Source organism: Salvia splendens, chromosome 13 (assembly GCF_004379255.2).
Source record: "Salvia splendens isolate huo1 chromosome 13, SspV2, whole genome shotgun sequence".
NCBI lineage: Eukaryota > Viridiplantae > Streptophyta > Magnoliopsida > Lamiales > Lamiaceae > Salvia > Salvia splendens.
Window position 1 is genome coordinate 16,166,378 of NC_056044.1, and position 16,402 is coordinate 16,182,779.

Consider the following 16,402-nt stretch of genomic DNA (forward strand, 5'->3'; position numbering starts at 1 on the left):
TTATTTTAATTTGTGCAGTACACAATTTATTTATCACGGACTGGACTTTCATACTATTTATTTAATTTATCGGATCCAACATGGAATTGAGTCCAATAAATATTCCTCACGGAAAGGAAATTATTCAAATTCGCGATGTAATTTATTTCATAATTTCTAGCTCTCATAACAATTAATCGATTATCAAAAAACCTTTAATTTAACCCCGTATTCAATTATTCGAGCAGCCACGTCACATATTCAACACTGTTGACCCAGTAAAAATTCCAACTCAAAATTAGGTCACGAAAGGTATTTAACAATTTTACTCGATAATTAATTCGCTGACCTCGCAATATCAAATGCATTAAATACATGTACTTTAGGGTTCGAAAGTTAGGGTTCAAAAAGTGGGGCGTTACATCCTACCACCCTTAACAGAAATTTCGTCCCGAAATTTGCTACCCTCAAGTAAAGTGTTCTGGGTACAATTCCATCATTGTATCCTCATTCTCCCACGTGGCTTCTTCATGCCCATGATTTTCCCATAGCACTTTCACACAAGCAACAGGTTTATTCCTCACATTCTGGATCTTTTGGTCTAAAATGGATTGGGGTCTCTCCTCATAGCTCAAGTCTGGATTCAACGCGACTTCCTCAAAACGAATCACGTGCTTTGGGTCGAACATGTATTTCCGTAACTGCGACACATGGAAAACGTTGTGCACATTTCCAAGGTTTGGTGGTAGCGCCAATCGGTATGCAACGGGGCCCACTCCTTCAAGAATTTCGTAAGGTCCAATAAATCATGGCTTCAATTTGCCCTTGACGCCAAATCGTGTTATCCCTTTTGACGGAGATACCTTCAAGAAAACTTTATCGCCAGCTTGGAATTGTAAATCGGTTCGTCGGACATCCGCGTATGATTTCTGTCTGTCTTGAGCTTCTTTTATCCTTTCACGAATTTGTCGAACGATTCCCACCATCTGTTCGACTGCATCAGGTTCGAGTATTCTTCTCTCGCCAACTTCATCCCAGTAGAGCGGCGATCTACACTTTCTTCCATATAATGACTCGTACGGTGCCATGTTTATCGTTGCCTGAAAACTGTTGTTGTAGGCGAACTCGATCAGTGGTAGTGCTGCCTCCCAACTTCCTCCTCGGTCGAGTACCACGGCTCTCAACATATCCTCGAGAGTTTGGATCGTTCTTTCGGATTGTCCATCGGTTTGCGGGTGAAATGTTGTACTGAAATTCAATTTGGTTCCAAGCTCTTTCTGTAGACTCATCCAAAATCTTGAGGTGAATTTTGGGTCACGGTCGGACGTGATAGTCACTGGGACTCCATGCAATCGAACTATCTCCCTTATGTAGATTTGAGCCAGTTTGTTGGACCCGTAGCTTACAAGAATCGGAATGAAATGCGCGCTCTTAGTGAGTCGGTCTATAATTACCCAAATGGCGGTGTTCCCTCTCAGAGTCCTTGGCAATCCCGTCACAAAATCCATGGCGATGTGCTCCCATTTCCATTCAGGAGTCTCTAGTGGTTGCAACTTCCCATACGGTCGTTGATGTAAAATCTTCACTTGCTGGCAGACTAGGCATCTTTCGACAAATGATGCTATGTCCCTCTTCATACCATTCCACCAAAAGGATTTCTTCAAATCTTGATACATTTTCGTACTTCCTGGGTGGGCGGTGTAAGGAGTTTCATGCGCTTCACTCATAACCTCATTTTTGAGCTCCTCGCTATTCAACATGCATAATCTTCCTTCAAAAGTAAGGGCATTGTCGGCTTCTTCACTAAAATTCCCAAATTCACCGGTTCGCACTTCTACACGAATCTCCTCCAACTTTGCATCCATCCGTTGTGCTGCAATAATTCTCGACCTCAGATCCGGTTCAACGGCTAAAGTGGCGATTCGTGCTTCCACTGTTTCAGGTGCTCTTACCACTTCCAAACACATCTTGCTGAACTCGCGAATCAGGTTTTCTTCCTTGGTGATAAAAGTAGCCAGCTGGGAATGATCCTTCCGGCTCAAAGCATCCGCCACTACATTTGCTTTGCCGGGGTGATAATTGATGCCACAATCGTAGTCTTTCACCAACTCGAGCCATCTTCTTTGCCGCATATTCAAATCTTTCTACTCGAAGAAATACTTCAGGCTTTTGGGGTCTGTAAAGATCTCACATCGAACTCCGTAGATATGATGTCTCCAAATCTTTAAGGCGTGAACTACCGCTGCTAACTCCAAGTCGTGGGTTGGATAGTTCAACTCGTGTGCCTTCAATTGTCGGGATGCATAAGCAATCACCTTGTTGTTTTGCATCAATACACATCCAAGTCCCACCTTTGAAGCATCCGTGTACACTACGTAGTTCACTCCAGGCTCTGGCACAGCTAGAATCAGTGCACTAGTTAGCTTCTCCTTCAATAGTTGAAAACTTGCCTCACACTCGGGGGTCCAATTGACTTTCACCCTTTTCTTGAGTTGTTGAGTCATGGGTCTCGCTATCTTGGAGAATCCCTCAATAAACCTTCGACAGTATCCTGCCAAGCCTAGGAAACTCCGCATCTCGTTTGGTGTTGTAGGTGCTTTCCACCGTTGTACCGCCTCAACCTTAGCAGGATCCACTCGAATTCCATCTGCCGTCACGATGTGACCAAGGAAATTTACTTCCTTAAGCCAAAATTCGCACTTGCTGAATTTAGCGTACAATTTCTCACTCCTCAATGTCTACAAGGTAATTCGCAGGTGCTCTTCGTGTTCCTTCTCATTCCTCGAGTAAACGAGTACATCATCTATGAATACCAAAATGATTTTATCCAAGTATGGGTGGAATACTCGGTTCATCAAATCCATGAATACGGCAGGTGCATTCGTCAATCCAAATGGCATTACTACGAACTCATAGTGACCATATCTTGTGCGAAAAGCAGTCTTCGGTATGTTCTCTCTTCGAACCCTCAATTGATGGTATCCGGACCTTAAGTCCATCTTTGAGAACACACCAGCTCCCCGAAGTTGATCGAATCTTGCAACACCTGAAGGAAAACGCATTGGGTTAAATGGCAGCGGGTGTGTCTGCCGATAGAGGAGGGCGGTGTGGGGATTCGAGGCTTGGCGGATGTGATAGAGGCGTTCAGCATTAAGTTATGGTGGAGATTCCGCGAGCAAGGGTCCCTTTGGGCTCGTTATATGTACCAGAAATACTGTTCTATCTCCTTCCCTCTGATGACCTATAGATCAAATCGGTTTAGCCCGATGTGGAGACGGTTGTTTAAGGTGGGAAGCTTATGCCGGGAACAGGTTAGATGGGTACTTGGGAATGGGGATATCAACTTTTGGCATGATTCGTGGGTGCTGAATACACCCCTTGTGGATCTGTGCAACCCAGGTTCGGACAGCCTGAAGTTAAAGATCAATGAATTATGGCTGGGTGAGCAGTGGAATGAGAGAGAGTTGTGGTTACTGGCAGAAAGGACGGGACTGCCGGAGGAGATCGTTGAGAAGATTCTACAAATCCCTTTTGATAGAGGGGCCAAAGACAAAGGAAGATGGAAGTTAACCGGAAATGGGGAATTTATTGTAGCGTCTGCATGGAATCTTGTGCGGAACAGAGGTGGAAAGCGAGTGATTTATGAGCTGGTCTGGGGGAAATGCATTGGACCGTCAGTTTCCATGTTCCTCTGGCGCCTCTTGGCTAACAGAATCCCGGTGGATACGAAGATGCAATGGAGGGGGATTACCTTAGCTTCAAAATGTAGGTGCTGTGCGAAGCCTCAAGTTGAGTCGAGGCTTCATCTGTTTGTTAATGGCGAGGCGGCTAGGAGAGTTTGGCGACATTTTGCTAGATGGTTCCCTCAGGTGCCGGCGTTTGGGGAGGATGGAGAAAACTTGGAACTAAGATTTAGGTGGTGGCAAAGGCACCTTGACATTAGCTCGAGCCAGCATCTGTCTGCGATCATCCCGTGTTTGATTCTCTGGTTTATTTGGTCAGAAAGAAATGAAAATGTCCATAGAGACAAGGTGTTTGAGGTGGAGAATATAATCAAGAGGGTTAATATGAAGTTGAGACACTTGGTCTTAGCCAAGTTGTTAGGGCCTGACCAGTGGAGAGAGTGTAGGCCGTTGTTGGACGTGATGTCTGGCATGGTCTCGGAGGTGCGCAGGAGGAAGGTGGGCAGGGTGCAATGGAGGCCGCCGGACTTGTTTTGGATAAAAATCAATGTAGATGGAGCTTTTAGGCAGCTGACTCAGAAGGCGGGTGGTGGAGGGGTTCTGAGAGATAGTGAGGGGGAGATTCTTGCTGCCTTTTCTGCAAGTTTTGAAGTTGGGTCGGGGCTGGAGGCTGAAGTTTTGGCTCTACTGACTGACGTGATTCTTGCGAAGCAATATGGTAATAAAATTTGGATAGAAGCTGATGCGAGTGCAGTGGTCCGTTGGCTATCCTCTGATCAGTTAGGACCGGCTGATATCTGTGTTGATTTGGCGAAAGTGAGGAGGGAATTAAAGGGTTGTGAGTGGAAGATCTCCCACATTTTTAGAGAAGGGAATAAGGCAGCAGATTTTCTTGCAGGAATGAGCCTGCAGGCTGGTGCGAGTCAGTACTTTACAAGGGGCTCGGCGCCAGCTCGGGTAAATGCTTTATGCAGATTGGAGCAACTGGGAATGCCAAATTTCCGTTTCTAATACTGTAAGAGGAGGTGGGGATTGCTGTGCAGGGGACCAAATGTAACGCCCGTACTTTTTAAAGTACTAATTTAATGTATATCACGAAATAATTAATAAAATTATTTCAAATTATGATGCTTCTCGATAAATGTGCTCTAGGAGAATTATGGTTATTGTGGTTAATATGAAAAGAAGCGTGCATGTTTATATTTAATTATGAACATTGGAGACACGTTTAAGGTCTCGTTGAAAGATCGACAATGAAATTGTTGATTTATAGCAAGACGAAAAAAATATAAGTGGGAAGGAATATATGTTTTTATGGATAACGACGCGCATAAATCGAGGAATGGTCAAAGGGATATTATATTTGGGACAACACCAAATATAAAATGATGCCGTTAAACGTACTTTGATGTTTGGTTATGAAGAACGCGATAACAAAATAAAATAAAGACCCGTGAATTTTAATTAACGAAGGAAAATACGAAAAATATAAAAATGTATGAATTTATTTTGGACTTTCCAAAATAAATTTGAAGTCCAATTAAATATAAAATAACTTGAATTTTAATTACTCTTTAAATCCATCAAGTAGTAGTTTTTTTTAACTTGGGCTTGTAACTTCTTTATTTATTAAGCCCAATTGAAATTAAATCATGGAAGCCCAAGTATGGTTTTAATTTAGTGGACCAAGCCCAAGTTTCTTTTTCTTTTTCTTTCTTTCTTCTTCTCCTTTTTTTTCCTTCATGGCCGACGGCCTTCAACCCAAGGAGGAGACTCTCCACTTCTCACCCCTTCCATCTTCTACCATAACTCCACCACCCCAAGAGTCACCACTACCTTCCATAACTCCACCTCTAACTCCTCTCATCATTCACACTTAGCAAAAAAAAAAAGAAAGTGAGAGAGAGCCGAGAGGAAGTCGACGGGAAGAAGGGAAGAAGTTTTGGGCCACCATCCTTTGTTTTTCCTCTACCATTTTCACCCATTTTGGAGGTATAATCCATTTCTATCTTAAAGCATGAGTTGTTTATTAGCTTTGCATGCATAATATATGTCTTTGTACCATATTTCTTCCATAACCACTTCAAGTAAGAAACCAACTAAGAAACAACCAAACGATCGCCGTATGTAATCGAAAGACTCAAAGAACGTAACTTTGTAATGAAAATGTACCATGCGGGTTGTTTCGGGGTGGTTTCGGGTTTGTTCGGAGTAAATCGGGGAAAGCGGCGGCCGGCAGCGGCTTTTGGTGGACGGCAGAGACGCCGCTGGTTCCCGGTGGCGACGGCGGCCGCTCCTCTTCCCCGTGGCAGCAGCGGCAGCGTCGTGGCGACCCAGCAGCGGCGTCGCGGCAGCAGCGGTGTCACGGCGAGGCAGCAGCGGCGGTAACTCCACGACGGACAGCAACTTTCCGACGGCACAGCAGCTTCGATGACGGTGCAGTGGCGACGACCCCGACGGTGGCGTCGAGCCGGAGAGAGGGCGACGGCGGCGGGGCTTCGTCGTAGGGCAGATGGCCGAGAGAGAGGGAGTCGGGGAGAGAGAAATAAGATAAGAGGAGAGAGAGAGAAGTGGGGAAGGAGATAGAGTTTTGGGCCATGTGTTTTTTTTTTAAGTTGGGCCTTGTTTTAAATCTTTTAGTTCGGCCTCATAAGTGATTGAAAAATTTATTTGATTTTGGGCTCTTCTTTTAAATTGTTGGGGCTCACTAATTTAATTTGGAGATATAAGGTGGCTAAGGAATTAAATCTTTTGTGCCGGAAATTAAAATTTAATCGGGGGAAAATATTTAAATAGTTCTGTAAGTTCTTGTTTTAAGAGTGAATAATTTACCTAAGTATGAAATAATACTTTTTCAATGGTAAATAATTACAGAAATTAAAGTATGCGCTTAAATAATTTTTTAGAAATTATTTTCGACGTTATGGAAAATACAAGGAGCCAACGAAGGAAAGAACGAGCGTAAGCGGCCGACCGGCGTCGCACGCGACGCCTTGGGCGGCCGCCGAATAACCGAAATTGCACGAAAATCGAGAAAAAGAATTAAAAGATTTTAATTAGAGTGCATGCATTCTAATTATCGTCGTTACAGAGATTTGATATGAATTTTATGTGTTTTTCCCGAAAAGGTGGTTCGCACGCACGTTAACAGTCGGAACGAAGAAGTTTTTACAGAAATCCGAAGCGTTTGAGGTGGGCTTTACTACTTAAATTCTTTTATTTTGAAATGATATGTTTATGGTGAAATAAGGGTGGTTTAAAATAGTATGTCATGCCGTTTTTATTTTTTGAAGTGCTTATCTGATTGTCTATTAGAATAAAACTCTACTAGACTTTGATAGTTAACGAATTCGGGTCTAACTAGGGTCTACGCCCTACTTAGGCTAGTGCACTGATAGGGATCGTGAGCTGTCCCCTAGGTCGGCCGGTCCAGTGATCGAGATTGTGGCCACATTCTCGTTTCACATGATAGTTCAGATATGGTATATGATGGAGGATGATGTTAGTCCGCGCGGACACTTTTTAAAGGAATGATTTTTGTGCTTCTCGGTCTCTTTTAAAGTAAAACCCGGGATTCACACGATGATGGCTTGACATATCTTAACGATAAATGTATTTCGGGCATGAGTTCACTGGGTGCATCAAGTACTCAGCCCCTGCATATGTTTTCCCTATGTGCAGGTTGAGCGAGGTCGGGAGGCGGAGGAATGTTGAGCGACGAATCAAGATCTATATTCAATAACTGTTCCAGTTACTATTATGTCTTCATACATAGTAGTAGCTAAACTCTCAATTGCTTCCGCTACTCAATGTTTTAAGAATTTCTGTTATTTTTCTTGAATTGTTGAACTCTGTCATTTTCGTTATGTACTTTCGGGTTTGACCTTTGGTTTGAATAAATGGAATTTCATCGTTGATTGTTAAGTTGCAACGCCTTGAATTGTATTCCCCCCCTTCTTCCCCGCTTCTTATTTCCCCCACGAGTCACGATTTCCCGTGCCTCCTATCCTTAGGAAGTGCGGTCGTGACAGAATGGTATCAGAGCCATTTTTCCTTCCGCTCTGGACCGAGAGTCGTTTATTCAATCTAGTCTAGACTCGTTTCGCTAGACTAAAAGACTATCCGTTTAAAGCTCAACTCTTCATCTCACCGCGCTCAACGCAAAAGAAGGAAAAAGTTTGAAACAAAGTATATTAGAAGTGATAGAACGAATGGGGCGCAGAAGGGTGCGATTTCCAAAGAATGAAAAGGTGACGCGGCAAGGATAACCTTGTGAAATGCGATTGTGAATGATTGAAGGATAGACGAAGTTGCAAAAGTACCACGTTTATAAAATACGGAACATCTATCCTTAGATGATAATAATCTAAAAAGAAAAGAATTGTTACAACTTTTCCTTATGGAAATCGATAGGTATATGCACGGTAGTACGTATGACGTTCTTTATGCGTTTTATCTTTCTCTACCTTGCTTTACTCTTTTCTACGACTGGTTGCTAAGGGGACTCACTTTTATGTAGATGGCGATCATGATCCACGCACCGCTAAGGGGAAGGTACGTCAAGAATGGATTGCGGGCGGTGGAGATGTATCGCGAGTTCGAGAGGGACGAGAGGGCCCCTTTGATATCTTATGTCACCGATTACTTGACTTTATGGCGGGATGCTCATGGCTGTGGTGTGAGGCACTATGAGGGAATCAAGAGATTGATTGATGGACTACCGGCACCTTGGAATAGGTGGGCCGACGAGGCTTCACGGTCATACGTCTGGCATAAGCTTCCCGACTACAGCATGCAAGGGGACATGCATGGTTTTGTGAAGGTTCTCTTGGAAGCACTGGTTGATGCTCGTGATGGACCGCCACCCTATGCTCCTCCTAGGAAGGAGGCATCCTCATCGAGTCGCAGCCCCTACAGCGGGGGTCGGTACGAGAGTGAGACTCCACAACCAAACTTCCCCAAGAGGAGGAGGCTTGGGATGCGCACCTCCGCACCTCCCGCGACGGAAGTTCTTGTAGTCGATAGGCATATTGATGTGGCTACTTATGTTCGGGAGAACGACGAGGAAGAGGAGGAAGATCCTCTCGAAGATGAAGAGGAACCTCTTGAAGACGAGGAGGATCCCATGGAGGACGAGGAAGACCCCGAAGAAGAGCCCCTTGCGAGAGAGGTTGAGGTTGACAGCGAGGACGGGGCGAATTATGAGAGAGCTCCCGAGGAGTAGTGTTTCGTTTGATGTTTGTTAGCTTTTGAATGATTTGTTTTGACGAACTATGTAATAGTTTCTTTTGACGTTTGTTTTTCCTTCCTTGTTTTAAAGACCTTGTGGAAACACGTACCGTTTTGCTCTAAGTTAATAAAGTTTCCCGTTGTTTTATCGTTGTGTTCGTTTTACCACGTTTTGTATGGAAAGTTGTGTTATCATTTTGGAAAGGTGTGTGGTATGATGTGGTGATGGTAAAAGTTTGGACTTTGATACTAACGCATATGTTGAACAGAATGCCTCCCCGACGTGCAGCCGTTCACCACGAGAATGAGGCAAGCAACGAGACCCAAAGCAGTGTGGGTCCTGAAGGACAACCACCGCCACCACCACCACCGCCACAGCCGGAACGTAACATCGAGAAGGAGTTCCGAAAGGAACGTCCTCCCGTGTCCGATGGAATGGGAGATCCAACCAAAGCTGAGACCTGGATTCGGGCCATAGAACGCATCTTTAAGTTCTTAAGGTGCACCGACCAGGAGCGTCTATCATGCGTGACTTACCAGCTCACCGGGTCCGCAGAATTTTGGTGGGAGACTAAGCAGCGGACAATGACGCAAGAGCAATTAGACACCCTGACGTGGGAAGACTTTAAGGAGGAACTGTATGACAAATACATTCCAAGGAGCTACCGTAAGGCAAAGGAGGCCGAGTTCTACAACTTAAAACAGGGGCGGATGACTGTGACAGAATATGACCGTGCCCTATGTGACATGTCTCGATATGCACCGGAGCAGGTAAATACTGACGAGAAGATGGCGGAAAAGTTTTGTGCCGGTCTGAGGCACGAAATCAGGATGGCTTTGGCGTGCCGTGGAAGGCTCTCGTATGCCGAGTCATTATCTCGTGCATTGGATGTGGAGGAAGCAATGCCACGGGAAAGGACAGTTACACCTACTACTCCAACACCGCCGACCCCACAGCAGAATTTCCGAGACAAGAGAAAGTGGGACGGGGACCGCGAACCCTTTGACAACAAGAGGTTCCAGGGTACCCCAAACTCTTCTCGGGGAAAAGGAAAGCAAGCTGCTCCATTCCAAAGTGGAGATTTCCGCCAGAGAGCACCCCTTTGTGCTAAATGTCAGAGGAACCACATGGGGGAATGCAGAGTTGGGACCAACGTGTGTTACAAGTGTGGTGGGGTCGGACACATCGCCAAAGAGTGCCCGAGCAACAACAATACTGGAGGTGGGGGAATGCCGAACGGACCTCGAGGGAATCCTACACCACCCCAGCATCAGCAGCAGCGTCGCCAACCATACCCGACTCAAGCTAGGGCCTATGCCTTGGGACGCAATCAAGCAAAAGCCCCACAGGAAGAGCCAAAACAAGATAATCTGGCAGGTATGGGAACATTATTTGACATGCCTGTTGCTGTTCTGTTTGATACGGGTGCGTCGCACTCCTTTATATCGCACTCCTGCGTGACTGCTTTAAGACTGCCTGTTGTTGAACTTGAACATAAGATGAATGTGAACTAACCGGTAGGAGGCCTTATAGACCTTTCACAATCTTGCTCGAACATAGAATTCATGGTAGGGGAACTTAGTTTAACGGCTCACAACTTGCATGTTATGCCGATGGATAACGTCGACATTATTCTGGGGATGGTATGCCACTATCCGATGCCAAGAGAGGCAAATTTCATTACAAACCCCGGGGCAGGAGCCCTCTACCTTCCACGGAATTTCGATGAACCAGCGAACTTGTGTGATATCGGCACTTCAAGCAACTACGATGATTTGAAAGGGGCGTCCTGCCTATCTCGTTTACCTACAAGGACATGACAAGAAAGAAAGGAAAGTGGAAGATGTGGAAGTGGTACGTGAGTTTCCCGACGTATTTCCCGATGCTTTGCCAGGCCCTCCGCCTGACCGACAGTTGGAGTTTACTATCGATCTGGAACCAGGAGCCGCACCAGTGTCGAAAGCACCCTATAGGATGGCACCGAAGGAGTTGGAAGAACTCAAAATCCAGCTACAAGAACTACTGGACTTGGGTTTTATCCGACCGAGCGTATCGCCATGGGGAGCACCTGTGCTGTTTGTGAAGAAGAAAGACGGGACACTGAGAATGTGCATAGACTATCGGGAATTGAACAAGTTGACTCTCAAGAATAAGTACCCGCTGCCGAGAATAGATAACCTGTTCGATCAACTCAAGGGAGCAGGAGTATTTTCGAAAATGGATTTAAGGTCAGGATATCACCAGTTGAGGGTACGAAGGGAAGACATACCTAAGACGGCATTCCGAACAAGGTATGGGCATTATGAGTTTGTAGTAATGTCGTTTGGACTGACAAATGCACCGGCAGTATTTATGGATTTAATGAATCGAGTATTCCATCCGTACTTGGACAAGTTCGTTCTGGTATTCATAGATGATGTGCTGGTTTACTCGAAGGATGAAAAAGAACATGAGGAACACCTAAGGATCACGTTGGAAACACTACGAACGGAGAAGTTGTACGCCAAGTTCAGTAAGTGTGACTTCTGGCTAAAGGAAGTGAATTTTCTGGGGCATATTGTGACGGCCGAAGGGATTCGAGTCGACCCTGCAAAGGTGGAGGCCGTACAATAGTGGAAGGCGCCAAAGACCCCAAACGAGATTCGGAGTTTCCTTGGACTGGCAGGATACTACCGGAGATTTATAGAAGGATTTTCTAAAATCGCAAGGCCAATGACTCAACAACTGAAGAAGGGGACCAAGGTCAATTGGACGCCGGAGTGTGAGGCTAGCTTCCAATTGTTGAAGGAAAAGTTGACCACCGCACCTATTCTAGCCGTGCCGGAACCGGGAGTAGACTATGTGGTTTACACTGATGCGTCGAAGGTTGGACTGGGATGTGTTTTGATGCAGAATGGTAAGGTGATTGCCTATGCTTCGCAGCAGTTGAGACCACACGAGTTGAACTACCCTACTCATGACTTAGAACTAGCGGCCGTTGTGCACGCGTTGAAGATTTGGAGGCACCATCTCTATGGAGTTCGGTGTGAGATTTTTACCGACCACAAGAGTCTGAAATACTTCTTTGAACAGAAAGACTTGAACATGAGGCAACGCAGATGGCTCGAGCTAGTCAAGGATTATGACTGTGGAATTAACTATCATCCGGGCAAAGCAAACGTAGTTGCAGATGCTTTGAGCCGGAAAGCCCAACCGCAGTTGGCTACCTTTCTCACTCAGGAAGCAGAATTGAATCGTGAATTTAGCAAGATGCGATTGGAAGTAGTGAGAGCTCCGGAGACCGTGAGGGGAAAGATTGCCACATTGGTAATTGTATCTGATCTGCGGACAAGGATAATAGAAGGGCAACGAAATGATGAAAACTTGGAGAAAATCCGACTGAAGGTGAGGAAGGGCGAGCAAGAGAAGTTTAGAGAGGAGGCTGATAATGCTCTCACCTACGAAGGGAGACTATGCATGCCGAGCGACGAAGGACTTCGAAATGAAATTCTGACCGAGGCACACGAGACCCCATACACCGCTCATCCTGGAAGTACAAAGATGTACCAGGACTTGAAGGGATCATTCTGGTGGGATGGAATGAAGAGGGACATAGCTTTGTTTGTGGAAAGATGTTTGGCATGTCAACAAGTAAAAGCTTTACATCAACGACCCTATGGGAAGTTGCAACCGTTGGAGATTCCGGAGTGGAAATGGGAACATTTCGCTATGGATTTTGTGACAGGTTTACCAAAGACCCGACAAGGGAATACAGCCATTTGGGTAATCATAGATCGCCTCACCAAGAGTGCACATTTTATACCTATCCCTATAACTCATGGATCCGACAAACTAGCCCAGATTTATGTGAAGGAAATCATTCGACTACATGGGGTGCCAGTGACAATCACGTCAGACAGAGACACCCGATTTACTTCAAGGTTTTGGATAAGTTTGCAACGAGAGCTTGGTACGCGACTGAATTTTAGTAATGTTTTCCATCCACAAACCGATGGACAGTCCGAGAGAACGATTCAAACTCTCGAGGACATGTTGAAGCCGTGGTCCTTAACAGTTTCCAGGCGACAATAAATATGGCCCCATATGAAGCATTGTATGGGAGGAAGTGTAGATCACCACTCTACTGGGATGAGGTGGGTGAAAGAAGAATACTCGGGCCAGATTCGGTCGAAGAGATGATAGAGATCATGCGACAAATTCGACAAAGGATAAAAGAAGCTCAAGACCGACAGAAGTCGTATGCTGATGTCCGGCGTACGGAATTACAGTTCAATACGGGAGATAAGGTGTTTTTGTAAGTATCTCCGTCGAAGGGAATAACGAGGTTCGGTGTAAAGGGAAAGTTGAAGCCACGATACGTAGGGCCTTATGAAATTCTTGAGAAGGTGGGACCCGTAGCGTATAGGTTGGCATTACCACCGAGTTTTGGGACTGTGCATAACGTTTTCCATGTGTCACAATTACGGAAGTACGTGTTCGATCCCAAACAAGTGGTTCATCAAGAGGAAATGATATTGAATCCCGACTTGAGTTATGAGGAGAATCCCGAAGCTATTCCGGACAGGAAAGTGCAAGAGTTGAGGAATAAATCGATCGTGTCCGTGAAAGTACTTTGGAAATACCATGGCCATGAGGAGGCTACTTGGGAACTCGAGGATAAAATGAAAGAGAAATACCCAGAGCTTTTCGTTAGAAATGAGTAAATTTCGGGACGAAATTTCTGTTAAGGTGGGTAGAATGTAACGCCCGTACTTTTTAAAGTACTAATTTAATGTATATCACGAAATAATTAATAAAATTATTTCGAATTATGATGCTTCTCGATAAATGTGCTCTAGGAGAATTATGGTTATTGTGGTTAATATGAAAAGAAGCGTGCATGTTTATATTTAATTATGAACGTTGGAGACACGTTTAAGGTCTCGTTGAAAGATCGACAATGAAATTGTTGATTTATAGCAAGACGAAAAAATATAAGTGGGAAGGAATATATGTTTTTATGGATAACGACGCGCATAAATCGAGGAATGGTCAAAGGGATATTATATTTGGGACAACACCAAATATAAAATGATGCCGTTAAACGTACTTTGATGTTTGGTTATGAAGAACGCGATAACAAAATAAAATAAAGACCCGTGAATTTTAATTAACGAAGGAAAATACGAAAAATATAAAAATGTATGAATTTATTTTGGACTTTCCGAAATAAATTTGAAGTCCAATTAAATATAAAATAACTTGAATTTTAATTACTCTTTAAATCCATCAAGTAGTAGTTTTTTTTAACTTGGGCTTGTAACTTCTTTATTTATTGAGCCCAATTGAAATTAAATCATGGAAGCCCAAGTATGGTTTTTAATTTAGTGGACCAAGCCCAAGTTTCTTTTTCTTTTTCTTTCTTTCTTCTTCTCCTTTTTTTTCCTTCATGGCCGACGGCCTTCAACCCAAGGAGGAGACTCTCCACTTCTCACCCCTTCCATCTTCTACCATAACTCCACCACCCCAAGAGTCACCACTACCTTCCATAACTCCACCTCTAACTCCTCTCATCATTCACACTTAGCAAAAAAAAAAAGAAAGTGAGAGAGAGCCGAGAGGAAGTCGACGGGAAGAAGGGAAGAAGTTTTGGGCCACCATCCTTTGTTTTTCCTCTACCATTTTCACCCATTTTGGAGGTATAATCCATTTCTATCTTAAAGCATGAGTTGTTTATTAGCTTTGCATGCATAATATATGTCTTTGTACCATATTTCTTCCATAACCACTTCAAGTAAGAAACCAACTAAGAAACAACCAAACGATCGCCGTATGTAATCGAAAGACTCAAAGAACGTAACTTTGTAATGAAAATGTACCATGCGGGTTGTTTCGGGGTGGTTTCGGGTTTGTTCGGAGTAAATCGGGGAAAGCGGCGGCCGGCAGCGGCTTTTGGTGGACGGCAGAGACGCCGCTGGTTCCCGGTGGCGACGGCGGCAGCTCCTCTTCCCCGTGGCAGCAGCGGCAGCGTCGTGGCGACCCAGCAGCGGCGTCACGGCAGCAGCGGTGTCACGGCGAGGCAGCAGCGGCGGTAACTCCACGACGGACAGCAACTTTCCGACGGCACAGCAGCTTCGATGACGGTTCAGTGGCGACGACCCCGACGGTGGCGTCGAGCCGGAGAGAGGGCGACGGCGGCGGGGCTTCGTCGTAGGGCAGATGGCCGAGAGAGAGGGAGTCGGGGAGAGAGAAATAAGATAAGAGGAGAGAGAGAGAAGTGGGGAAGGAGATAGAGTTTTGGGCCATGTGTTTTTTTTTTTTTTAAGTTGGGCCTTGTTTTAAATCTTTTAGTTGGGCCTCATAAGTGATTGAAAATTTTATTTGATTTTGGGCTCTTCTTTTAAATTGTTGGGGCTCACTAATTTAATTTGGAGATATAAGGTGGCTAAGGAATTAAATCTTTTGGGCCGGAAATTAAAATTTAATCGGGGGAAAATATTTAAATAGTTCCGTAAGTTCTTATTTTAAGAGTGAATAATTTACCTAAGTATGAAATAATACTTTTTCAACAGTAAATAATTACAGAAATTAAAGTATGCGCTTAAATAATTTTTTATAAATTATTTTCGACGTTATGGAAAATACAAGTAGCCAACGAAGGAAAGAACGAGCGTAAGCGGCCGACCGGCGTCGCACGCGACGCCTTGGGCGGCCGCCGAATAACCGAAATTGCACGAAAATCGAGAAAGAGAATTAAAAGATTTTAATTAGAGTGCATGCATTCTAATTATCGTCGTTACAGAGATTTGATATGAATTTTATGTGTTTTTCCCGAAAAGGTGGTTCGCACGCACGTTAACAGTCGGAACGAAGACGTTTTTACAGAAATCCGAAGCGTTTGAGGTGGGCTTTACTACTTAAATTCTTTATTTTGAAATGATATGTTTATGGTGAAATAAGGGTGGTTTAAAATAGTATGTCATGCCGTTTTTATGTTTTGAAGTGCTTATCTGATTGTCTACTAGAATAAAACTCTACTAGACTTTGATAATTAACGAATTCGGGTCTAACTAGGGTCTACGCCCTACTTAGGCTAGTGCACTGATAGGGATCGTGAGCCGTCCCCTAGGTCGGCCGGTCCAGTGATCAAGATTGTGGCCACATTCTCGTTTCACATGATAGTTCAGATATGGTATATGATGGAGGATGATGTTAGTCCGCGCGGACACTTTTTAAAGGAATGATTTTTGTGCTTCTCGGTCTCTTTTAAAGTAAAACCCGAGATTCACACGATGATGGCTTGACATATCTTAACGATAAATGTATTTCGGGCATGAGTTCACTGGGTGCATCAAGTACTCAGCCCCTGCATATGTTTTCCCTATGTGCAGGTTGAGCGAGGTCGGGAGGCGGAGGAATGTTGAGCGACGAATCAAGATCTATATTCAATAACTGTTCCAGTTACTATTATGTCTTCATACATAGTAGTAGCTAAACTCTCAATTGCTTCCGCTACTCAATGTTTTAAGAA